Raw genomic sequence first — 25,449 nt, 5'->3', positions numbered from 1 at the left:
GATTTATCACCCAGTCATCTTCTAGCCAAGAGTTGAATGTATTCCAAACCTTGATCTCTGGGGGCCATCACTAACCCCTCACTTCCCTTCCCCATGACTTCTGCTAAATGGATTAGTCCCCCAGCCTTTGCAAAATTAGATTCTGGATCTGGCAAGCAAGTGAATGGGTGAGATACAGCTGAAGCATTCCTGTGGCTTGGAGGGCAGTTAACTGCTTCCATGCCAGGCCTGGGGTTGTCCTGCAGAGCTGGTGGCCAGTGTGAGAGGCTGATTCTGCTGGGACTGGGGACATCCACAATACACATCATGTTCACAGAGCCATTGTACATGTTGCCATGGCTGTTGGATGCCCAGGGTAGCACCCACTGCGGATGGGGAAACGTACTCAGGGCAAGTGGCCAAACTGGAGGCTCTGTCTGTAGATGAGTTTATTTAAGTCAAATGTTTTCTGAGCCCTGACTCTATGCCAGGCCTTGAGCTGGGTGCTAGGGATCCTACAGAGCACAAGACAAAGATGATTTTGTGCTCAGCTAATGTAAGTAAATACAGAGAGACAGAGAGGGAAATAATTTATCCTCCCTGGGAGCTGGAAAGATGCCTTCACCCACCCATCTGTCTGTCTGTCTGTCTATTCATCCATTCACTCATCCCACACATATGTACTGAGTGCCTAGAACTAGGGGTTACCCAGAATTCAGGGGTTCCCAGAATTAGGACCCAGTGATGGGTAGAGTCATCAGTTACGTTTGCTGCTCAGCATTTTCTTTCTTCTGGCTCCTTGATTTGCCTTTGGGGGACCTGGTGCCCCAGCCCATGTGCTCCATAGCAGCAAACTCCATTTCCCATCCTTGGGGTAGAATACATGGTGTAAGCTAAACCCATCAGCGCTGTTCATGATTCTGGCCATGATGATCAGTTCAGGGATGGACCCATGACCTAGAGGCAGGCCGATCAGGACCAACAGGGCTCTTTCCCAGGACTCTGGTTTGAGATAAGGAGGAAGAGCACTGTCCCTTCCACCAGACTCTATGCTGCTGTCACGGGAGCTGCTGGGGGTCACCTCACAGAGCTGGAAAATGGACCCAACTCCGGTAAAGGAGTTAGGGGTCAGCCACGTTGGGGATATTGTCCTTAATCCACTTATGCTGCGGCCGGACATGTACAAGATGTGAGCCATTTTTTGTGTTAGCCAGTCTGGGTTTTGTGTCATTTACAACAGGAGAGGCTGCCTGATTGAGGCACAGTCCTCCTCTGTGCTGACCCTGGGAGGGCATCATGGTCCTCCGTTTCTGTTGCCATGTCACCACCTCTTGCCGCTCCTGGCTCTGACCTCCCGCTCCCCAGGATGAGGGACACCCTTTTCAGCCAGTCTCCGGGAGTAGGGCTTCTCAACCAAGTTCAGTTCTCCTTGGGGTCCCTCTGGGCAGCTTAGCTCCACCCTCTGCTCTCACCTCTGCCCCCAAACTTGGAACCAAACCCCTTGTCGCTGAAGAATTCTTTCTCAGGCTATTCCCCTGTGCTGTTTTCTGTGCTGGGAAATGGCCCCTCAGTCCTCACAAATCCCTCTCTCTCTCTCTCTCTCTCTCTCTCTCTCAGTCATCCTGCCACCGCATCCTCACACAGTTTGCCTCCTAAATATCTCCAATATCTCCAGGCTCCCCTGCGGACCCCATGCCCTGGGGCCTGGACCTCATATCAGCCTCTTCCCACTGGCCTTCTGGCCTCTAGTCATTGTCACCAGTATAGGTCCATCCTTCGGGACCTAGTTCCTTAAAAGACAATTCTTTCAACCTCTTGGCTGGGGTAGAGCATAGTGGGCATACTTCTGGTTGTTGGCATTCTGGGAGCTGGGAAGGGGAAAGAAGCCCAGAAGTCCCATCACTCAGGATGCAGGATTACTCTCTGCCATGCCTGATATTTGCAAGTCTTTGTGGCTCAACTCTTCCAAGGAGACATAGATGCCCTAATACCTGTGTGTATAGCCATCTATGAACCCTGGGAACAACAGCTCTGAGTCCAGACTTCCAACCACACCTGGTCCCTCCATGACCCTAGCCTTTCAGATTCTTCTGGACAAACTGGCTCGGTCACTTTCAGCATCTCCTTTGCAGGGTCTTTAGGCTGTAGTCACAAATGTACTCACCACTTCTCCACTAGCCTCCCCTCTTCCAATGTTGAAAGTTTGTTGAAATCTTGTTTCTGCTGCTGCTTCCCATCCAAATTCTTTGCCATTATGGGTGAGTTATACCTGCTTTGTTCCTTCACTTGTGGTTTAATTGGGTCTGAGTGGGACCAGGCATCCATGGTGGTGGCCAATCCACCACATCCAAGTGGCTCACAGCCAAAGTCCAGAAAAGAGTTGCCTCTGCCTCCCTGTGTCTCCTGAACACCCCCACCTGGCTTCTGCCCCCACTACTCCACTGAAACATTCCTCATCAGGTCACTGGTAGCCAAATCCCCCAACTACTTTTGCTCTCTCTTGACTGGATGTGTGGGTAGCATCTCACACTTCTCAACTAGGCTCTCCTTCTGACTCTCTCCTGTCTTAGCGTCAAGGGCCACACAGTGTCCTGAAGCCCCCATCCTGTTTCTCCAACCCCTGGCATTGGCCTCTGGGTCTAATCTGCCAGCTTCCTTTCCTTCCATGTCCTCTGAACAGTTATGTTTCCCAGGGTTCCAGCCTCCGTTTCCCTCTCTTCTCACCTTGGAGGGTTTCCCTGAGCATGCTCCTCCCTTGCTATGGTCTCAGTGGTTTCACTCCAAAAGATGCTCTATGCTAACCTCCTGCACTGGCCCCTCACCTGAATTCCAGACCTCCAACTCCAATGGTCTCCTGGACAACTCTTCTAGAAGTCTCTTCATGTCCAAAGCTGGACTTGGCCCCTGGCTCCTCCCAATCCTGCCCCTCCTCCTTCGCTCCTTGCTCAGGGAAAGGTCACCACCATCTGTCTAGTTGCCCTGAAATGTGGATGCCAACCTGGACCACCCCATTTTCTCAATTTCCACACTCAGTTGGTCACCAAGGCCCATTGCCTTGACCTCTGTGATAAATCCCTGTCTGCCTACCCCCTCTTCATCCTGCCCGCCTCTCTCTTGGCTGGCCCCCTTGCCTTCAATCTAGCCCTGGTCAGTCCCCATGCTGCCCCTCTCCTGTTAAAATGCAAATTGTATCATGTCCTCCTTTCCTGAAAAGTCTCTGATGGCTCTCCACTATCTAGGATTAAATCCAAATTGCTCCAAGGCTGGAGTTACCAGATTTAGCAAATAAAAATGCAGGATGTCTAGTTAAATTTGAATTTCAAATAAGCAATGACTCGGTGTGTGTGTGTGTGTGTGTGTGTGTGTGTGTGTGTGTGTGTGTACTGAGCAATATTTCCCGTCTGGACCCTTGCCATACACCTAAGGACTTTGCTTCTTGCTACTCTGTATCTCGCATCTGACTCTGAGGAGAGGGTGAACTGCTTAAAAATGAACAATAGGCTCCTCTTACCTGCTGTTCCCTCCACCGGAAGGGCGACGTCCCCTTCTTGTCCTGGCCAACCTGTGCTCATCTCTTGGGTCTCGGCACACTGGGGCCCCCTCCTCCAGCGAGCCTCTGAGCTCCTTGATAATGGATTGGACTCCTTTCCTGGGTGCCCAGAGGCCCCTGTGCTTCCCTAGTTAGCAGCACTTTACTGGTACCCTGGATTATCATTCAGTTTGCTCTTTGGCTCCCTCCGCGGCAGACAAGGAGTCGCCAGGAACCTTTCCCGGCCCGCATCTGGCCTGGCTGGCTTGGCCCCCCTCATCCAGCTGGATGCTCCCTGGAGGCCCAGAACCTTGGCCAAGCCTCAGCTCTCTTCTCGCCCTCTTGGCCTAGATCCCAGCCTGATGGTTCACACTCCCTGCTTGCCTGAGTTCCCATGAAAAGTGGCCTCCACCCCTAGCTCCCTGCCCAGGGCCAGATTACAACATGCTGAGACAATGGAGGCTCCAAGCCAAACTTCCAATGGGCCTGCGTTAAATCCCCCACATCATCTGCCTATGTAGATCTGGGGATGGATGCTTGCAGCCGAGGCCATGGCTCTCTCACACTGGGTATGCCTGGGCCCTTTGCAAGGGTGGACAGGAGGGAGCTTAGCCCTGAAATCAGGACACTTGAGTGTGAATCCCAGGTCTAGCGTCTTTCTAGCTGCCTGGAGATGGGGCAAACGAGCCTTAGTTTCCTTGTCTGTAAAATGGATACAATAATGCTTACCTCACAGGATATGCTGTCAAAGAAGAGTACCTAACACATAACCAGGACATATAACAACAAAGAGTATGCTAGCTCCGACCTTCACTTGCCTTTCTCGAAGCTGCTGGTAACAGGACCCAAGACCAGAGCTCTCCTGGTAGGGTTCTTCTCCCAGAATCACTAACCCATCCACCCCACACAGCTTTATTCAGAGGAGAAGGGAGGAGCATCATCAGACCCCCGCACAGGTTCTAGAAAGCAGCTCTGCTGGCAAAACCGTCCCCAAATCAACAGCCCAGGTGAACGCAAAAGGCCTGATGGAGCCAGCTGAAGGCAAGATGTGTGAGTAGGGGCAGCTAGACGGGGGACTGAGCCCTGGGCGTGGAGTTGGAAACGCTGGGCCTGCTGCCTCCTCCAGACAGTCGCCTCCTGCCTCTTTCTGCCCCAGCCACCCTTCAGACCCCAGCTGAACACCCCTGCACAGCTGCAGGACCCGTTTGTGGCCCAGCCTCAACCGGAGTGGTCAGGGTCCCTCATAGACATTCCCAGGGCGGCGGGGGGGGGGGGGGGGGGGGGGCAGGGGGCATTTCCCAGATATCCTCACCATTTAGATCCTTTACTTACTGACACCATGATTTATGTTCCAGACTGAAAGGCGGAGAGATCAAGAATGAAAGAAAGGAACAGGGGCACCTGAGTGGTTCAGTGGTTGAGCATCTGCCTTCAGCTTGGGTCGTGATCCCAGGGTCCTGGGATGGAGTCCCTCCTCCGGATCCCTGAGGGGAGCCTGCTTCTCCCTCTGCCTGTGTCTCTGCCTTTCTCTCTGTGTCTCTCATGAATTTAAAAAGAAAAAAAGTAAAGAAAGGAACAACATATCAAAAACAGAGGGACAATTTAAAGGTGCAACATATGTGTCATGGGAACAACAAGAAGGAGGAGAAAGAGAAAGGAGCAGAAGAAATTGTAGAGGTAATAATGGCTGAGAATTTTCCAAAATTCATGACAATCTCTCGCTGCCTGCCCCTCCAAATGCGAAGGGCAGGAGTCTGTCAGCTTGTACATAACAATAGCCAAAAATGTTTAGGATGACACTGACTAAATGTTTAAAAACATTATATGCACACACCTACACAGACTTCCAGTTTCAATTCCAACACATAAAGAGCTCAGAAATCATCCCTTCCATCCTCACAATAAGAAAAAGCAAAAACAAACTGCAAATTGCAGATCCATCAGAGATTTGGGATCACAGGGCCAAACCCTGAAAACTGGAGGGACAGGGAACACAGAGAATCACCCGCAGATTCGCCTCCTTGGGGACAGAAACCGCTGGAGAAGCCGGAGCCGTAACTGGCAGGAGCACTTGGGATAGTAACAGGCTGGATGCTCCATGTAGACTAAGTAGAGTTAAAAACTCCAAGGGGCCCAGTCTTCAGGCCTTTGTGGTTTTATCTCCAGGACCCCACAGGGGCTCACATAGAAGACTGCGAAGACCGTGGAGAAATCCCCTCCTGCTTCCAGGGGCAGCAAAAGAAAAACCATTTTGAGAAATCCACCCAGATGGTTTCGGTAACAAAGGCTTGCCCCCGAGGAAAACTGCTTTAGCAGCATCTTATCTGATCTGGGCAAAAGGCATTAGACAGCTCCAGCCTCTTCCAGCCTTCCGGTCTCACAAGGGTAGGGGGTGTGGCAAGAAATGCCTCTGAAAGTCGCAGTCACTCCAGTCACTCTGTGGGGTCTCAGGCCTGCTAAAACAAAACAAAGCAAAACAAAGAAACAATTGAGATTTAATCATAAGATTATAGAAGGCTTCCCCTCCCAGAAATCTCACCAACATATCAACAGGTATAATAACAGTAGATTACAATGTAGAAAGCCTGCAAGGAGCCTGCTTCTCCCTCTGCCTGTCTCTGCCTCTCTCTGTGTGTCTCTCATGAATAAATACATAAAATCTTTTTTAAAAAAATGAAGAAAGATTAAGATTAGGGAGGGCACCTGGCTGGCTCACGCTTGATCTTGGGGTTGTGGGTTCGAGACCCCCATTGGGCATAGAGATTACTTAAAAATAAGATCTTTAAACTTCTTAGGAAATACCAAAGACAACTAGAGAGAAAATAGCAAGGAACTAGAAAAAAAACCAGAGCCTCTGGCACCTACAGCTACAACAAACACGAACAACAGTCCTACTCCGGAGCTGGGTTAACACAGAGCTCGCACTAAAAGCCTGATTTGGGCACCTGGGTGGCTCAGCCCATTGAGCATCTGCCTTCAGCTCCGATCATGATCCTGGCATCCTGGGATAGAGCCCTGCATCAGGCTCCCTGCTCAGAGGGGATTCTACTTCTCCCTCTGCCCTTCTCCCTGCTCATGTACTCTCACTCTCTCTTCTCTGTCTCTCAAATAAATACAATTTTGAAAAAAATCTTAAAAAGACAATGGGGTACCTGGGTGGCTCAGTCAGTTAAGTGTCTGTCTTTGGCTCAGGTCATGATCCCTGAGTCCTGGGATCCGGTCTGCCTCAGGCTCCTGGCTCAGCAGGAAGTCTGCTTCTCCCTCTCCCTCCTCCCTTGTTCAGTTTCTTTCTCTTAAATAAATAAATAAGATCTTTTTTAAAAAAAAAATGGTAACAGAAGTTCTTCAGAAAGAAGGGAAATGAAACAAGTGGGAAACTCAAATCTTTTTTTTTTTAAGATTTTATTTATTTATTCATATGAAAGACACACAGAGAGAGAGGCAGAGGGAGAAGCAGGCTCCATGCAGGGAGCCCGATGTGGGACTCGATCCCGGGTCTCCAGGATCACGGCCTGAGCCAAAGGCAGGCGCCAAACCGCTGAGCCACCCAGGGATCCCCGGGAAACTCAAATCTGCATGAAGAAAGAACATCAGAGAAGGTGTTTTGTCATCTTTTATGGAATCAGTCAGGTGTGGCTACAAGAGGACACACAGGAGAGGTCACTCCCAGGCCCTAGAGGTGGGAGGCACAGAGTATATGCATGCAGTGCCCCTTGGGAAGGGCACCAGGGTGGTCAGGAGGGCAGTGCTTAGCCTATGGCTTTCATTCGGGGGGTTCCATGGTGCAGAATGAACAGCTTATGATTGCCTAGTTTGAATAATTTGGGAGGAGGGAGGCTTTGGGCCACAGGGGTGACCTCTAGCTGCCGGCCACCTGGCCCAGGGATGATTAAAGCAGAGGGATATTGTCTCCTGGGGCTTATGGATGAGGAGGAGCCGGGACTCTGAATTATAGTGTTGTAGGGGGACTTCACCATTCTGTGTTATTTGAAATTTGATTTAGATTCGTTGTGATTGTATATTGCAAACTCTAGGGTAACCACCAAAGCAGTTTTTTTAAAGCATAATCGATATGCTAAGAAAAGATTGATAATGGAAGCATATTAAATGCTCAATTAAAACCAGAGAAGTCAGATAAAGAGGGGAAGGGTTTTTGTTGTTGTTGTTGTTGTTGTTGTTGTTTGTTTTTAAGACTTTATATAGGGACATCTGGGTAGCTCAGCATCTCCCTTCGGCTCAAGGTGAGATCCCAGGATCCGGGATCAAGTACCACATCGAGCTCCTTATGGAGAGCCTGATTCTCCCTTTTCTTGTGTCTCTGCTTTCTCTCTCTCTCTCTCTCTCTCTCTCTCTCTCTCTCATCTCTATCTCTATCTCTATCTCTATCTCTATCTATCTCTATCTCTATCTCTCTCTCTCTGTCTTTCATGAATAAATAAGTAAAATCTTCCCCAAATAGTACTTTATTTGAGAGGAGTGAGAGCCAGAGAGATCAAAGAGGGAGAGGGAGAAGCAGACTTGCCGGTGAATGGAGAGCCCAATGCAGGACTTGATCCCAGGACCCTGAGATCATGACCTCAGCAGAAGGCAGACACTTAACTAACCGAGCCACCCAGGTGCCCCTAAAAAGGAGATTTTAAGTTATATATTTGTGTGTATGTGTGTATTACATACAAAGAAATATAAAGAAAAAACTTAAAATTGCCCATCATCCTATCTCCAATAGATGTTGAAATTATATTTAAAAAATCAGATTAGAAAATGCAAACTGTACAGAAAGCAGTAGAATGAAAGCCAAGGCTCTCTCCCCAACAATATTTCTTCCACTCTTAGTTTCTTGTGATCCTTTCTTGAGGTGTGGAGAACTTGATGCACATAAGTAGCTATCTCTTACCGGTGAGTTCTCTTCTTGTTTATGGTTTCTCAGGGCTGCAAAGAACATTCTTTGGGCAGCCCGGGTGGGGTGGCTCAGCGGTTTAGCACCGCCTTCGGTCCAGGGTGTGATCCTGGAGCCCCGGGATGGAGTCCCATGTCGGGCTCCCTGCATGGAGCCTGCTTCTCCCTCTGCCTGTGTCTCTGCCTCTCTCTCTCTCTCTGTGTGTCTCTCATGAGTGAATAAATAAAATCTTTAAAAAAAAAATTCTTCATCTTTGTTTTTTTTTTTTTTTTTTAAAGATTTTATTTGTTTATTCATGAGAATACACAGAGAGGAGAGAGAGAAGCAGAGACACAGGCAGAGGGTGAAGCAGGCTCCACGCAGGGAGCCTGATGTGGGACTTGATCCCGGGTCTCCAGGATCAGGCCCTGGGCTTCAGGTGGTGCTAAACCGCTGAGCCACCGGGGCTGCCCCTTCATCTTTGTTTTTGTTTTTGTTTTCTTCTTTATCTTTTTAAAAACTCATTCTTTAAAAAAAAAAAAAAAAAACCTCATTCTTTCGAAATAAGTGTAAACTTACAGAGAAGTTGCCAAAAAAATAGTCCACTCCCTTTGGAGCTTCCCCTAATGTTGACATCTTGCACGATCGCAGCCCAGTTACCAAAATTAGGAAATTAACCTCACACACATGCTAGCCGCCCACGGTTTCCCCATCAATGTTCTCTCTGTGGTGGGATCCGACCCTGGGTTCCACTGACATTTAGGCATGCCTCCTCAGCCCCCTCCACTCCCTGGCAATGCCTCAGTCTTTTTCCTTTTTTTTTTTTTTTCTCAGTCTTTTTCTTGACCTCAACACCTTGGCAGAGTTTTAGCCAATGATTTAGTAGAATATATCTCCCTGTGTGTTTATGGCTGTTCTGTCATGATTAAATTGTGTGTTTTGGGCAAGAATACCACAGGAGTGATATTGTGTCCCTTCTTGGTGACTCATAACAGAAAGTTCATGATCTGGGCAGCCCCGGGGCCCAGCGGGTTAGCGCCACCTTCCGCCCAGGGCGTGATCCTGGAGACCTGGGATGGAGTCCCACGTGGGGCTCCCTGCATGGAGCCTGCTTCTCCCTCTGCCTGTGTCTCTGCCTCTCTCTGTATCTCTCATGAATAAATAAATAAAATCTTAAAAAAAAAAAAAAGGTTCATGATCTGTATTCCTGGTGATATTAACTTTGTTTACTTGGCTCAGGAGGGATCTGCCATGCTTCTCCTCCATAAAAAATTGTCTTATCAATTGTGATTAATAAGTGTCTTGTGGAGAGATACTTTAATACGACACAAATATATATATTTATACACACACACAACACACACACACACCACTGCCTCTGATTTCAATCCAACATCACACCAACCTTCCTCCTCATCTGTTTTCTGACCTTTCTCTCCAACGCCGTGAAGCCTGGCCCTGCAGTGGATGGCCTTATGTGCTCAATTATAGTCTGAGCATAAAGCAGTTTCAGAATGGCCAACCCATACTGCTGTGAGAAATAGATTTACTAACTGGAATACAATCCTGGTGTACAGTTGTCTTTCACTTCCCAAATGTTTTGTCTCTATTCAGTCAAAATAACTTTTTTCCAAAGTTGCTGAAGTTGATTCTTTTCCTCCCCGTGGCTTTCAGTCTGGTGATGTTATTCATTTGTCCTACTGTCATGTTCATCTGTTACTGTCTGTACATCTGGGGCTCCCCCTACATCCTGGTTGCTTCTATGTAGTCAGTTAATTTGGGGGATTGTGAAATGTTACCATGGCTCTCAGAGGCAGAGCTACAGAAAAGTAGATACAGAGAAATGCCACTCGTCCTTTTGCTCCCATCTTGTTTCTATTCCCCCTTCTTTCCACCCTGCCCTCACCTACACCCTGCAGATAACCAATCCCATTAGCGCTGGTTTATCCTTACTGTGTTTCTTTTGCTGCTCAAATGAGTAGATGCATGTGTATTTTCTTTCTTTTTTTAAGATTTTATTTATTTATTCATGAGAGACACACACACACACACAGAGGCAGAGACAGAGGCAGAGGGAGAAGCCAGCTTTTCACAGGGAGCCTGATGTGGGACTCAATCCTGGATTCTGGGATCCCGCCCTGAGCCAAAGGCAGACACTCAACCACTGAGCCACCCAGGCGTCCCAGCAAACATTTCTTTTAGGGAAATTCCAAGCATGAGATTTCTGGTGTGCACTGCATTCATTTCTTAGATTATGCAAATTGCTTCCACCTAGCAGAGTAGGTGCTCAATAAATAGCTGAGGAATGAATGAATTCTTGGCTTAAGACTCACTCAAGAGGTGATCTGGGGAAAATCTCTTCATCTCTCTGAACTTCAGCTGTCTTAACTTTATGAGCAAGGTATGGCTCTTCCAGCTCTGATGTTGGAGGACACACGGCCAAGGCAGCATACCTCTCAGGATTCATCCTACCTCTTGCTGTCTACCACTCCATTCCCTTTCCACAAACAATAATAAACCAACAGCAAAGAGAGTAATGACCAAGACTATTTACCAGTTGCTTGCTGTGTGCATTACTTCATTTCATCCTCACAAAAACCACCTGCCCTGCAGTCTTTTATCATTCCTACTTTGTGGATGAAGAACTGAGTCTGGGAAGTTCAGTTGCTTGCCCAAGCCTGTGTGGTTCTTAATTGTGGAGCAAGATGAAAACTCAGATGTGTCTGACATCTGAGTCCGCATGGTTATGCACTGAGCACAACTTTCTCCTGCTCCCCTGGCTCATTTCCATGAACCTGGCCATTAATGGATTGTTGACCAGCTCTCCTATGTCCAGCATTTCCCATCTCTGCTGAATATAAATAGCTGTTTTATGCTCAAATTAGTCAAAGCTTCTCTCCCTGAGGACTTCAGCACTGCTGTGTACTCTGTGACTTTCCACAGAGCATCTGCAGGATGCCAAGTTGCTCAAATTTATGCAAGCACAAAACTGTTTTTCCTTTCATCATCTGCTAACGTCCCATGTATTAGTTCTTTGGGCCATATCTTAATATTGCCCTTGAATTTTCAGGGACAATGTGACCCAGATGGTCTGTCTTTGTGGGGGTAATTACATGTTCCTAGGAGGTTTGCAGCCTGGAAACCATCCATGGGCCAAAACGGTGACTCTGGCAGTGGGGATGTCAGGCCCTGGAAGAGCTGCCAGCAGAGCAGATAAAGGCATCAGGACCTTCCTGGCCCCCTGAATGCAAAAGGCAGGCAATGCTGCTTCTTTTGTTTCCTGTGGCTGATTCTGGTTCGAGAGGCAAGATGATGCTCTTCCCCCTTTTATGTGGCGTGGGGGAATTTGCTCTGGTTTGCGGGCAATCAGAAAATGTCCCCCACTTGGCATTATGAGAACCATACCAAAAGCCCCAGAGATAAGGAAGTTCTATAAGAACACCTCTTTTTGATGAGAAATGCTGCCCAGGGCTGCTACCTCCCACAATTCCAAGAGGCACTGTTCATAGAATACATGAAATACTAAAAATGCTGCTTCCCTGGAGCCCTCACTAGCCCAGTCTCCTGAAATTGTGTCCAGTCCTGAGCCAAAAATTAAGAATTTGTTCTGCTGAAAATAAGGCAGAGGGTGAATTTCAAGCAACATTCTGCCTCCAAATTCTTGAAATTCCACCATTTCCTGAAATGTCTTAATAAGAGCTATTACCCCCAAAAAATTATTTTTAAAAATGCAAAAGAAATGTCCCAATCAGATATTTTCAGGAAATTCCAGGTTAAGTAAACTTTAGGAACTTCCTCTGCTATAGGACTTGTCAGAGCCTTTATAAACTTTTTTTCTAACCTTTTATTTATTTATTTATGAGAAACACAGAGAGGAGAGAGAGAGGCAGAGACACAGGCAGAGGGAGAAGCGGACTCCACGCAGGGAGCCCGACGTGGGACTCGATCCCGGGTCTCCAGGATCATGCCCTGGACTGAAGGCAGCGCTAAACCACTGAGCCACCGGGCTGCCCAGTCAGAGCCTTTAATACACTGAAGATCCTGTAGACCAAAGGGGCAAAAATGAGCTGTGACTGTTTCTCAAACTTATTTTCATTATAGAATTTCCTTTCCCCCTTTTTTGGAAACTAAATAATTCAGAAAACACACTTTGAGAAACCCTGTCACAAAAGAGTGTGTTTCCCCTCCAAAAAGCCAGCTTTCCCCAACCATGTGTAGAAAACATCTTTGTCCCTGTCCTGTCCCTCTCAGCGTAATCATGTTCCATCCCAGAGACTGTTGGGACCCTGGCATGGCCCAGCCCACCAGCCTGTGGGGGCTGGAATGAACTGAGGATTTGCTGAAGTCTCAGGATGTGTGGTTGCTGAGCCCTGGTGCGATGTTCTCTGCCACCCATCACCCCCTCACCATCCCCTGCAACCCCCCACCACTTTTGCTCAGGCTTTAGCACTAAACAGAAGTGGGTTCTCTTTCTGAATGTGCTACTCCCCCACCATGTGAATCTGGGTGAGTGATAAGACGCCTTTTGGGGTTCACTGTGCCTACATCCTAAGGAAACTACAAGACCTAGCCTAGATAAAGTATGTAATGAGGTTAACCTAGTGCCAGGCACATAGTAGGTCTTCAAGCTCTCCGGCTGAGTAATCCCAGCTATGCTACTTCCTAGGCTTGTGAACTTGTGCAATATACCTCTTGACCCCTAACTTCAGTTTTCTAGTTCCTAAAGGAAGAATAATCGCATGTTTCAGCGAGTCATAGGGAAATTGAAAAGATAATGCATGAAAATGCTCTTTGGAAGCTGCAGAGCCCTATGTAGTTACAGTAACCATGGTAACAACAATGCATTAGTGAAATGTAAAGCTGATGTACCAACCACAGGGAGCCCATTCTAAATCCCAGAGGAATTCTGTGTACTTGGCAGCAGTTCCTCCAGGATTGACAACCATTCATTTCACAGATATTTGGGGCTGCTAACTCTACGCCATGTTCCAAGCTGAGGCTGGAGAGACCTATCACAAACTGGGAAGGGGTATGACATTTTGCCCTATTTCCTAACTAATCTGGATGCTGGCAGAAATCATCGGACTCCTGAGTCAGAGACAAAGGGCTTTATTACTCACGGCACAATCATCTGCATATTTGGACCAGTTCCTCTTTCCCCCAAGTCCCATGGGGGTAGAGTCGCCTAGCTTCAAAATAAACACATAGGGCACCCATTTAAAGTTGAATTTCAGACGATGAATGCTTTTTGTGTGTAAGTCTCAAATATTACATGGGACATACTTTTATTTTAAAAAGTATTCATTGTTCATTTGAAATCCAAATTTAACTTGATGTCCTATATTTTAATTTTTTAAAGACTATTTATATATTTATTCATGAGAGACACAGAGAGAGAGGCAGAGACACAGGCAGAGGGAGAGACAGGCTCCCCCCGGGGATCCCAATGCAAGACTTGATCCCAGGACCCCGAGATCATGACCTGAGCCGAAGGCAGACACTCACCCAACTGAGCCACCCAGGCATCCCTAGATGTTCTATATTTGGTTTTTCTTTAAGATTTTATTTATTTATTCATGAGACACAGAGAGGGAGAGAGGCAGAGACACAGGCAGAGGGAGAAGCAGGCTCCATGCAGGGAGCCTGATGTGGGGGACTCGATCCCGGGTCTCCAGGATCATGTCTTGGGCTGAAGGTGGCGCTAAACCGCTGAGCCACCCAAGCTGCCCTTCCCCAATGTTCTATATTTGAATAGGTGATTCTACTCAAGAATGGTATCAAAATGTCCATCTGGTTGTAATACAAGAGATGAACCCTGAGCTGAGAGAAACCAAAACTTTTATAACGGGCAGGAAGCATACCTTCCTTTTGACCCAGAGAAAGGTCCTTATTCCAAGGCCATCCATTATACAAACATCCTTGGAAAAATAGTTTAGAACAAGGGGCAGTCAGGGGCTCTGCTTACAAGACTTGAAAGCCCCATGGAGAACAATCCTGTTTACCAGGATATTACCAGCAAAATCCTGGCAAACAGGTGTGGGGAAGAGGAGATGGCTATGATCTCTGTCCCCTGGAGTTAGAATCTAGATATCACTGCTGATCAGTGGAGATGAGTTCCATCCATGTCCCTCCCCTAGCCTCCCTCTCGCCACCCAGCCATGACAGTGCACCTGCTTGGTGGGGGGAGAGGGGATTGTATGACCACCTAGGTGCAGTTCTGCCAAATAAGATGGATGAGGATACATGCCCTCCCCCTTCCAGTTCATTCAGGAGGTGTTCGTCTGGTGCCTGCCATGGTGGGTCCAGACACCCAGAGGGGAGGCTACTTATCTAGTCCTTGCCCTCATGAAGCTTGCAGTCCAATGGTTTTGTAGAGGGGTCCCTGAGAAAAATGGCTGCTCCTTTCTCTAAGGAGAAGGCTCCAGTTGTGACGTCCCCACCAGATCTACCCGTTCTCCCCTATCTGCTCCATGTCTCTACACCCCTGCCTTCACTCCAACTATAGCAGCTTGGCAGTGCCTCCCTTCCACCTCTTTCCTCCTGCTCAGATTCCACTTGTCCTTGGAAAATTTCAGCTCAAACCCTGCCCCCTCCAAAAACTTTTCCCGGGACAGTGCTTCCTTTCTTCCTGCTCCCACTGTAGATTTCAGCCTCACTCTGAGCACCAACACCCACTGGCTTTATATCCCAAATCTGGGAATAGACCCGTCGGAGCCTGCACACCGGGGTCAGGTTTTCTGTGCTTCAGGTCAGGCGTGGACACTTTAAAGCTGAGCAATTGGGGATCCCTGGGTGGCTCAGCGGTTTGGCGCCTGCCTTTGGCCCAGGGCGCGATCCTGGAGTCCCGGGATCGAGTCCCACGTCAGGCTCCTGGCATGGAGCCTGCTTTTTCCTCCTCCTGTGTCTCTGCCTCTCTCTCTCTCTATGTCTATCATGAATGAATGAATGAATGAATGAATGAATGAATGAATGAATAAATAAATAAAGCTGAGCAATCTAGGAAAATTACTCTGACTCTCTGGGCTCTGGCTGTCTCATCTGTCAAGCAGGGTCTTAGAGAGAATTCAATGAGATAATCCAAGGGGAGGGCCTGGCACAGAGCAAATGCTCATTCTTTAAGTTACAGTGAGAATGATTATGACAGATCCCTTTCATATTCTCTTTCTGCTGATTCCCCACAATGGCCCTACTGGGCAAGTATCACAATCCCCAATTTACAGATACAGAACTGAGACTCAGAGATGCGAAGTGATTTGCACAAGCCCTGCTGGTATGCAAAAAAGCTCGGCCTCCAGCCCTGGCTGGCCTGACTGCAGAGCCTGTGTTCTTCCAATGACAGAAAATCTTATGGGGCATGGGAGCCAAGTGCCCTGGGAATGCTGGCTGTGCCTTCTGGAAGGCCAGGAACCATGAACCCCAAGAGGTACCGATTTTCCATCCCCAGCTTCTGTGTACAGAACTTGAGTTGTCTCCCTCAACATCTTTTCATGCTGCTCCTCATCTCTATCGTGGAGAGAAATGGGCTTATCCAAAGGCAGAGTGGGCTTGGTGGACATTTGAGCCTTGGTCATCTTGGTGATGGCTATTCACACACACCCCTCCCTCCCAACTCGAGACATTTGCTTAAAAAGTCATTTGAGCCTTCATGGAACTGGGTTCATTTCCTTCCCCTGTGGCTCTGCTGCCGGCTCTGTGGTCTTGCTCCAGAGCCCAGAACACTTGTTTGGGCTGCCCTGAGCTCCTGCTTGCTCAGGGACAGTCAGGTCTCTAAGGTTCCTGAGATGCCAGGAGATGCTGAGAGATTCAGTGTGCGGCAGGACTGGGCCAGGGAAAGTGGGCTTGGCTTGAGCCAGTGGACCCAACCTGCCCTTGATCCCCCAGAAGTCACCAGGGACCAGTGGCCCCCTCTTCTGCTAAGTTTTGGTAAGAAATAGGGACTCTGCCACTTCTAGCAGCAAATCCGATTCCATTTCTGTTCTTCAAGTTCAGTTAAAACTAGCTGCACCCCCTCTTACCCCAAACTGACAGGAAGTCTGATCACCCTCTTGGATATGCAGCCAGGAGTCTTGCCTGTGCTGCCAGTGTGTGGTAGAGGTCACTGCTACGTGGTGCTGCTTGGGTGATGGTCCTCCGCATCTGTAGGCCATGGCTGACTCACAGCAGGCCACCATGACCCTTCCAAAGAGAGGGTGCAGCTTCATCCCCCCATGCCAAGCTCAGCCACCAGTGCGCCTCTAAGCCTTGGTATCCACACCACACAAGGCCTGAGCGACAGTGAAAGGACCCTCAGGAGCCTTCCTCGAGGCAGGGTGCTAGCCATTTCACCCTCTAGACACATGAAGGGCATGTTCTGTCCCTTTCTCTTTTGTGGGGCCAAGGGACTTTTCAGGGACGCCAGGATCTTAGAAATGCTCCAAACCTGTCTACTCTCCTTAGTGGGAGGGTGATCAGACCTCCCAGGGGTAAGAACATCTTTCATTCCTTCCTGAGCCAAACAATCTGTGCTCCCCGTATCAGGCATCAGCTCATATCTGCTCAGTGAAGGAGACTTTCCCCATAGCATCGAGAAAACAAAACTCAGGTTAATAAGTTCTCTCTGTACTGGCTCCTCATGCTAATGATAAAATCCATAGCCCAAACCCCCAAAACAATCCCAAGAAGTGAACCCCAAGAATTATGGATCCATTTTAGGTATAGACACACTCGTTTAATGAACATTATCATAATCAGAATTGCTCTCACTTGTGGAATGCATACAAAACCTAAGATTAACTTAGGTAATCTACCTATCAGGTGGCATTACCCATCCTGGAGATCCATAGTTGGAATGTGTCCAACACCATCCACCCTGACTCTCCATACCTATTTCAGAGTCCACACCTATTTCAGAGTCCCGGAAAGTCTAAAGCCTTCTGCAAGTTTCTTGTTTTGTGTAGGTTAAATGTCTTTAACAATTAGACCCAGAATGTAATGACCTAACACAATAGAAGTTTATTTTTCCTTTGCTGATAAGATCTAGGAGGTTCCATGCTGCCATTGTCAACACAGGACTCCCAAGGCCCTCCCACAGGCAGGAAGGAGAGGCAGGGAGGGACTGGTGTGGGAGGTTTTCTGGGCCAGGCCTAGAAGTGGCACTCATCACTTGCACACACATTCCACTGGCTCCAGCTCCATAGTTTGGCCACTCCCAACTTTGGGGGAGGCTAGGGGAATACAGGGAGCTGTCAGCCCAAGAAGTGGCAGATGGATCCCCATGTAGAGCCAGTGGTCTCTGACAAACCCAGCTTTCTCAAATCCTTAGCTCTGTCTTCCTTATGTGTGGTCTCTGTTTCTCATTGCCTTCACTCAGGAAACTTAGCACTCTTTGATTTACACACACACACACACACTGTATAGGCACTTGTGGGACTGGCAGATGTTCCTGATGATTGGGGATGCAGAAGGGATGGGCTGGTGTTAGAATATCTGGGGAAGGGGTGCAGGGCTCTCCTTCAGTCCCCCAGCCTTGTGGGCTCTTCCACCTACCCTTTCCTTTCCCCTTCTTTTAAAAAAATTTTAGGGAGATCTGGGTGGTTCAGTGGTTGAGCATCTGCCTTTGGCTCAGGGCATGATCCTGGAGTCCCGGGATCGAGTCCCACATCAGGTTTCCTGCATGGAGCCTGCTTCTCCCACTGCCTCTGTCTCTGCCTCTCTCTCTGTGTTTCTCGTGAATAAATAAAATATTTTTAAAATTTATTTTTAAGTCTAGTATAATTTACATGTTATATTAGGTTATATAAGATTCAGGCATACAATACAGTGCTTTAACACTTTCACACATCATGCCATGCTGATCACAGTAAGTACCCTCTTTAATCCCCATCACCGATGTCACCCATCCACACACACACCCCACCGCCTCCCCTTTGTCAATAACCAGTTTGGTATCTATAGCTAATTGTTTTTTGGTTTGTCTCCTTTTCCCTTTGTGTCGCTTGTTTTGTTTCTTAAATTCCACATCTGAATGACATCATTTGGTCTTTGTCTTTCCCTGACTTATTTCACTCAGCATCATACTCTTTAAATCCACCCATGTTGTTGCAAATGGCAAGATTTCATTATTTTTTTATGGCTGAGTAGTGTGCCATTTTATATCTATATCTCCCTCATCTTCATCCATTTGTCTGTTGATGGACACTTGGGCTGCTTCCATATCTTGGCTACTATTGTAAATAGTGCTACAATAAACATAGGGGCATATGTGTCTTTTCGAATTAGTGTTTTTGTTTTCTTTGGGTAAATACCCAGTAGTAGAATGACTGGATCCTATGGTACTTCTGTTTTTAATTTTTGAAGAACCTCCATAGTGTTTTCTCCAGCTCCCACTCTATTTCTTCTTCTCCCTTTCAAGGCTTCCCTGCCCCAAATAGAGCCTTCCCATGTGTCATGCTGAAGAGGTGCCCACCTTACCACACCCAGCCTGGCAAGTCTCGCCAAGAAGCTAATCAAGTTGTTTTCCCTGAACAAAGATAGTTCCCAGCTGTTATAAGGTGCCAGCTGTTGGGACAACTTTCTTTGTTCATGTCCTTAATAACTCCAGGGGTAGGCATTGCTACTTCACTTTACAAAGAAGAAAATACTAAAGAGAAGGAAAAACCTGCTTAATTGAACAGCTGGTAATTCATAGAGTCTTGGCTCTAGAACACTAAGCTGTGGCCTGGGTGTGGCTGGAGAAGGGCACTGCTGTTTCTCAGGTGGTCTGCATAGTTCTAGGCTGTGCATTTCTTATTTGACCTAGAAGCTCTTCCCGTGGTGCAGATAAAGAAAATGAGCATCAGAGATGGAGAAGCAACTTGCCTGAAGTTAGCAGCGTGCCAGGCCACTGTCCCCTGCCCAGGTAGTCTCCACACTTTGGGGGCAGAAGCCTGGAAGTCTGAGTCTTAGCTCCAGCTCTGCTCCTGATAACTCTCTGACCTGGGATAAATCCCTTCCTGGGACTGAACTAACAGAGTTGGATTGAGCAGTTCCTTCCACGCTGAGGACTAGGAGGCTGAAATTCCATCTTCATTGAGCCTGCTGATGCTTCTTTAGCCCTATCTGGAAGGGCAGGAGGCTGGGAAGCACCCCCAACCCCTGCCCAGCTCCATGAATCTGTTTTGACTCCCTGTCCACAGACTCCCCCTTTTGCAGGAAAGGAGTTGTAGTTCCTGCTCCCCCTTACCCACATCTCCCCCAACCAAAGTCCCTGTGCAGACAGCAACCAGTGGAGCTACAATGGAACTGCAAAGCAATTCAAAATTGCTTTCCAAACAACCTGGAGGGCTGAGTTTCTGAAAGAGGAAGAATTGGATAACAAAGCTAATTCAAAAGCTCCCTCCTTATTCTGGTCTTGGGGGGTGGCTCAAATACAAGGCTTCAGAATGGCCCATCCCTGGGCTCCCAGTGCCTCTCCCACCTTTGAACAGCCAGAGTAGTCTCTCATAGGGTGACCAGCTCATCCTTGTTTGCCCAGTTTTCAATGGAAAACCGAGGATTGCAGGAACCTGCCTTGGTTCCAGGCAAACTGAAACCATTGGTAACCCTGCACTCACTGCACTTTTAATATTTTCTATCTCAATGTTGTTTGGTAATTAAGAATTTTGCCTCTAGGTCAGCCCCGGTGGTTAGCAATTTACCGCTCGCTGTCTTAACCCAGGGTGTGATCCTGGAGGCCCAGGATCGAGTCCCAAGTCAGGTTCCCTGCATGGAGCCTGCTTCTCCCTCTGCCTGTGTCTCTGCCTCTCTGTCTCTTTCTCTGTGTCTCTCATGAATAAATAAAATTAAAAAAAAAAAGAATTTTGCCTCTGGAGTCAGTTGAATCCTGCCTCTGCGCCTTAAATGTCTGTGTGACACCGAGCAGGTGATCTCTCCTCCTGGTCTCTGCTGTGACTGAGATATGCTTAGTATTATCTAGTCCCTTGGGTCACAGAGATGACCTAGATCCAGCCTCATGGGTGAGGGCAGCTCTCTGAAAGGGTTGTGTTAAGGTTCTAAAGGAGGTTGGTACTGACAGGCCAGGGGGCATAGGGAGGGCTGATTGAGGCTGCCCAGGGTTGTTGAGAGACACCTGTGGGATGAAGAGCCATTTGTTTGGAGCCTTGATAGGTGAGTAGGAGTTATGCAGGAGGAGAGTGGGGAAGAATATTCTACGTAAAGGAAACAGACTGGGGAAGTATGTGTCTGGTCAAATTTAGCTGAGCTGGAACTCAGCTGTTCGAGCTGAATGTCTTTTGGAATTTCCTCTGGGTTAGAGTTGGCCACAAGAGAAAATGTGCATGAGGTTTGGAAAGTGGAAGTGAACACAGTGTTTATGCTCAGGCCATTAGCAGAGGCACTTGCAGCTCATCCATATTGGCGTAGATGGGCTGACTCTTCGTGTATAGGGGTGTGTGTGTGTGTGTGTGTGTGTGGTGAAGGGGGAGGGAGAGAGGGAAGGATGTGGCAGCAGCTTTTACCTGCTCCAGCTCCTGCTGGATCTTCTGGTCTCTTCATCTTCTGGGCTAATTTTGTCAACAAAGTCTCCAGCTTCTCCTGTAGGTCAATTCCATATTGGAAACTAGAGCCTTGGATACAATGAGAGACCAGTGAGGGCTCTAGTTTGTTTTCCTGGGCTCCAGCTTGTCCTTACTCTCCCTGCCCTGCTGGCCTCAGACCTGGCACTGGATGCAGAGGCCACAGCTGTGTATGAACTGCTCATGTGGCTCTTATGCTCCTATGATTGCATTAAGTCCACTCCTTATAATACATTCCCATTCTCTATCACTCCTAGTGGTCTTGCTTCTCCAAATGAACTCCAGCTGATGCCCTGAGTCCTGTGTGAGTAGGGGTGTGTGATGGGAAATGAAGATAGAGAGGTGGGCTGGCCCTCCTCTGCCCAGACCTTAAAGCCATGAATGTCTGGCCAAGGGTTTACAATTTATCTTGCTATTAATGAGGAGCCATTGAAGAGTTTTGAGCAGGGAAGTGACATGGTCAGACCCCAGATGTTTTTTCCCTCTCCAACATTCTTGATTCCTATGGTTGTGTATTTATTATGAGCCAAGCCCCTGCCTGGATTCTGGGAGAGATAGCAGAGGGTCAAACATGGATCCCACCCTCCAGGGGCTCATAGGTACATATGAGTGAAGTGTCTCACATCAAGGAAGGACTCTGAGGCAGAGGAAATAAAATGGTCAGAACCACAAAAAGAGAGCTGGCAAAACACTGCATTTCCTCAGCTGGAATATGACTTTCTAAAACATTTCTTCTGTACTTCCCCTACCCAGGGCTGAGTAAGTATATAGCCCTAACTTCTCGAATTGACTACTTTTCAATCTCTCTTTATCAGGAGGAGATGGAAAACTCTTAGGGGCTTATACTAAACAAGCAGAAGTTTCAAGCACTGTCTTTTCTCCTCCTGTCTTCACATGCTCAAAAGTGTGGGCGCATCTGGTGATTAGCAGGAGCTAGGACAGGGGGACCACTGTCTCTGTGTCCCAGGAGTCCCAGCTGGTCAGAGCTGAGATTCTGACACCTTTGTACATGTGCTCTGTTAGGTGACGCTCTCCATCCTGCCTTGGGCTCTTTGTACCTACTGATTTACAAGAGGGCGAGGGAGCCTCCGTGGAAAGAGACCAGTGGCCACAATCAAGGCTCGGATGTAAACATGTGTGTGTGGAAGAGCAGGGGGCAGCAGGCAAGGCACTCAAGCCTTTCTTCCAGAAGGCAGGGGATTTAGTGCGGCATAGCTGACTCAGCCACAGGGTCAGAAAGGGGGATACAGGGATTAGTGGCTGTGGTTGGAACCTGCCCTCACCCTGGTAGTCCTCATGGGAACCACAGAAGCTGCCCCCCCGCCCCCCCACCCCGAATGCTAATACAGCCTTGCTGTGGGGTCTCTAGACTGTGTGCAGCCCAGAGAGGAGCGAGCCTTCTCTTCTGCAGTCACATGACAAGCAGTGGCAGTGCTCCAAGCGAGTGTGAGTGGTCATGCTACAGGCTGAACCTTGATGGCAGTGGAGCCTCAGAGAGGCAGAGAGATGACTGTGCCAGACGATGACTTCTGCTCAGTCAGCAGCAATGATGCCATCAGTATCTCTCACTTTCTAACTGTGAAAGCACTGACCATGGATGGCTGTGACAGGAAGTGGCAGCCAGGACTAACTCATGAGTAATTGTATCACACTCCTTGGGATTGGGACTGCTGCATAAGCAGGTCTCCAACTCAACAGCATTGAAGATTAACTGTTTAGCAGGACATGATCCATTTCCATAGTTGGCAAGGCCTGAGAACACTGGATTACACTAAAATAAGATTGGAGCTGGTGCCAGGTAGCAACTGGATGCATGGGGAACTGGGAATCCGGCCTTGTGTGAGTGAAGGGCATGAGATTTGGTAGATCCTGGGGAGAGAGCGGGGGTGTGGGTGGTGGGCAGTGCTGGAGGTAAGAGAAAACTAGTGCTGTCTTCTGCATGGTTGTCCTGGTGCAGAAAGTGCAGACAATCTACAGCGTCAGGGCAGCAGGAGAGAAGCAGGACCAATGGGAGAAAGCCATAGGGAGGCATGTTCTCCTTCAACCCGAGAAAGAATTTTCTAGAGCCAGCGGCCTTCAGGAGAGAGTGAGCACCTAGCTTCACAGGATTCTAGCAGAGGTGGGATGGCTGAAGGATCAGGATGCTGAGGACCATTGGACTCCAGGTTCTCAGTCTCATGAACCAATAAAATTACACTTTAATTACACTGTTCTAAAAAATTCTGGGTACCAACATAAGTTTCACACCAAACAAGGGAGAACATAGTTACAGCCTTCCCAAGAGAGAATTTATCAATCACATTCCAAGAATAAGAAATAAAAAACCCAGAAGAATAGACCACAATGTACATCTCCAATTTCTGTTCCCACAACAGGCTATGATGAAGCAGTGACTAGGAAGAATCACATCTGGAAGCAACACTGTGGATGAACCTTAGGAACAAAATATCAAGGGAAAGAAACAAATCACAGAGGGCTATACCACCACACTGTGTGTATTAAAGGTTCAAAATCAAGCACAACCAAAAATATATTGCTTAGGGACAAGCAAAATTGTGGCAAAACTATTTTTGAAAAATGAAGGGATTGGAAATACAGCTCTAGGTGGTGGTTACAGCTGCGGGGAGGCCAGGGGCAGGCTGTGGGAGCACCCAGGTGCCTCTGATAGCATCAGACACTTCTGGGGTCTGGTGCAGGTGGCTGAAGTGCAGGTGTTTGCCTTATGACTTCATAACATGACATATATTTTTGTCTGTATAAAATATGCAATACAAATTAAAAAACCACCAAAGGACATATACAGAATTATACCAAAAAATGCATCTATTTAAAAAAAAATTGGGCAGGGGGGATTTCACGGTTATATCATTGTTTTCTATCCAGAATCCTTTCTGTTTGGGGACCTCCATCGACGGTAAACACAGAAATGAAGCTCATATGGCCAATGTGTTCCAGAACTTCCACTTTTGTCTGTCCTTTGCACCATTCCCGTGTCACATGGGTGTTTGAATGCCATTCTGTCACTTACGCAAACACAGGAAGTTGAGGACCAGTAGCTGGGGGGTGGGGGCAGGCTTGGGGGAGGGGCCATCCGGGCTGGCTGGAAAAGCTGTGGAAAATGTGGAAAAATGTGGAGGCAATCTGGAATTTGGAAACCCTGGCAGTGGTAGGAGGGAAGCAGGCAGTGCGGCCCGTGGCCAGGGGAGGGCCGCTGTAAGAGGCCTTCTGGAAGATGGGAGGCCCCTGTGGTGCACCTATCAGACCAGAGTTATACTTTGGTTCCTCCAGCCGTGCCCTTCCTGCACAGTGAGGAGTCCTGGGTCTGGAGATTGCCTTGTTCTGTTCTTGGACCATACCCTGGAACCCGGGAGTTCCCTGCCTGGTGGTCCTGGGCCTGCCCCATGACAAGGGAGCCACACTGTCCTGTGGGGCCCCGGATGGTGGAGCACTCAGTTTCAGAGCGAGTGTGCCCTCCATGTGAGGGGCTATCTCTCACTCCCTTGCTTCTGACTCTGCAGGAAACCAATTGCCTTGTATGGCCTGCTCTGTGGAGAGGCCCATGAGGCAGAGGGACTCAGGAAGGCCTCAAGGAACAAGGGCGGGGGACGCTAAGACCCTTAGTCCACAGCTCCTGAGAAATGGAGTCTTGCCAACCCCTGCCTAAGTGACCTGGGAGATGGGTCCTCCCCCAGGGGAGGCTTCGGTGGAAAGCACCGGTTGCTGCCAACATTAGGAGACACCAGAGCCAGAGGCACCCCACCTAAGCCACGCCCAGCTTTCTGACCCCAGAAACTATGAGATAATTAGTGTTTGTTGTTTCAAGCCACTAAGCATTGGTATAATTCGTTAAGCGACAATAGATAAGGACTCACGTGGCTTTCTCTCTTACCTCACCAGCCCTGGCAGTCCATGATTCCTCTGTCTTCTGCTTTGCTTGCTCTCCAACCACCTCTCCCTCAATTTTCTAGGCTCTTCTGGGGCGGGGGCAGCATGTGTCCATCCCATGGGGTCTCTCAGGGCTTCTCTTTGTGCCACCCTCTGACTCTGGGGCTTCTCCCTTGGACGGAGGGGAACAGCCAAGCCCAGAGCTGGGTCCTGGAGGATGCCAGTTCTCAAACTTCTGCAGGTTTGCCCTTTAACTCTGGGGGCCCTTTGAGACCCCTCCTGTTCCTTCCCTCTGGGTGGCAGGATTGCCAGGAGGCACTGCGCACTCTCTGCAAACCACAGAAGAGTGTCTACAGCTTCTCCTCCCTAGAAAGGCGCCTCTGGTTCCCTGGTCTCCTGGGCCAGCTGCTTTCACCGTTGCCATGGAAAGAGAGGATTGTCAAGGGAAGCTCAGAGAAGCAGTCAAATCGTGGGAGAGGGAGTGAGACGGTGGCCAGGCCCCAGGCTCTGCTTTTGGCTGGCACACAACCTCATGTTCCTCATTTCCTTGTAAATGCTCCTCTGAGGCTGCCTCAGCCTTATTTTTCTGTCTTTCCTGTGCAGAAATTGTGGGGTCTCCCCCAGAGCAGATTTTCCCAAAGGACACTTGG

General features: G+C 48.4%; 1 long non-coding RNA gene across 1 annotated transcript; it reads right to left on the bottom strand.

Annotated features, from left to right (window-relative positions):
• Window positions 1–5,212: 5,212 nt before the first annotated feature.
• Window positions 5,213–25,148, bottom strand: LOC121474104. Its single transcript, XR_005983270.1, has 3 exons — window positions 24,804–25,148; window positions 20,858–20,965; window positions 5,213–5,964 (listed from the first exon to the last, which is right to left on the bottom strand). It is a non-coding gene; the product is annotated as an uncharacterized LOC121474104 (long non-coding RNA).
• Between the last annotated feature and the right edge of the window lie 301 nt (window positions 25,149–25,449).

The sequence above is a fragment of the Vulpes lagopus genome, chromosome 12 (assembly GCF_018345385.1).
Source record: "Vulpes lagopus strain Blue_001 chromosome 12, ASM1834538v1, whole genome shotgun sequence".
Classification (NCBI taxonomy): domain Eukaryota; kingdom Metazoa; phylum Chordata; class Mammalia; order Carnivora; family Canidae; genus Vulpes; species Vulpes lagopus.
This window is presented reverse-complemented; position numbering and strand designations above follow the sequence as displayed.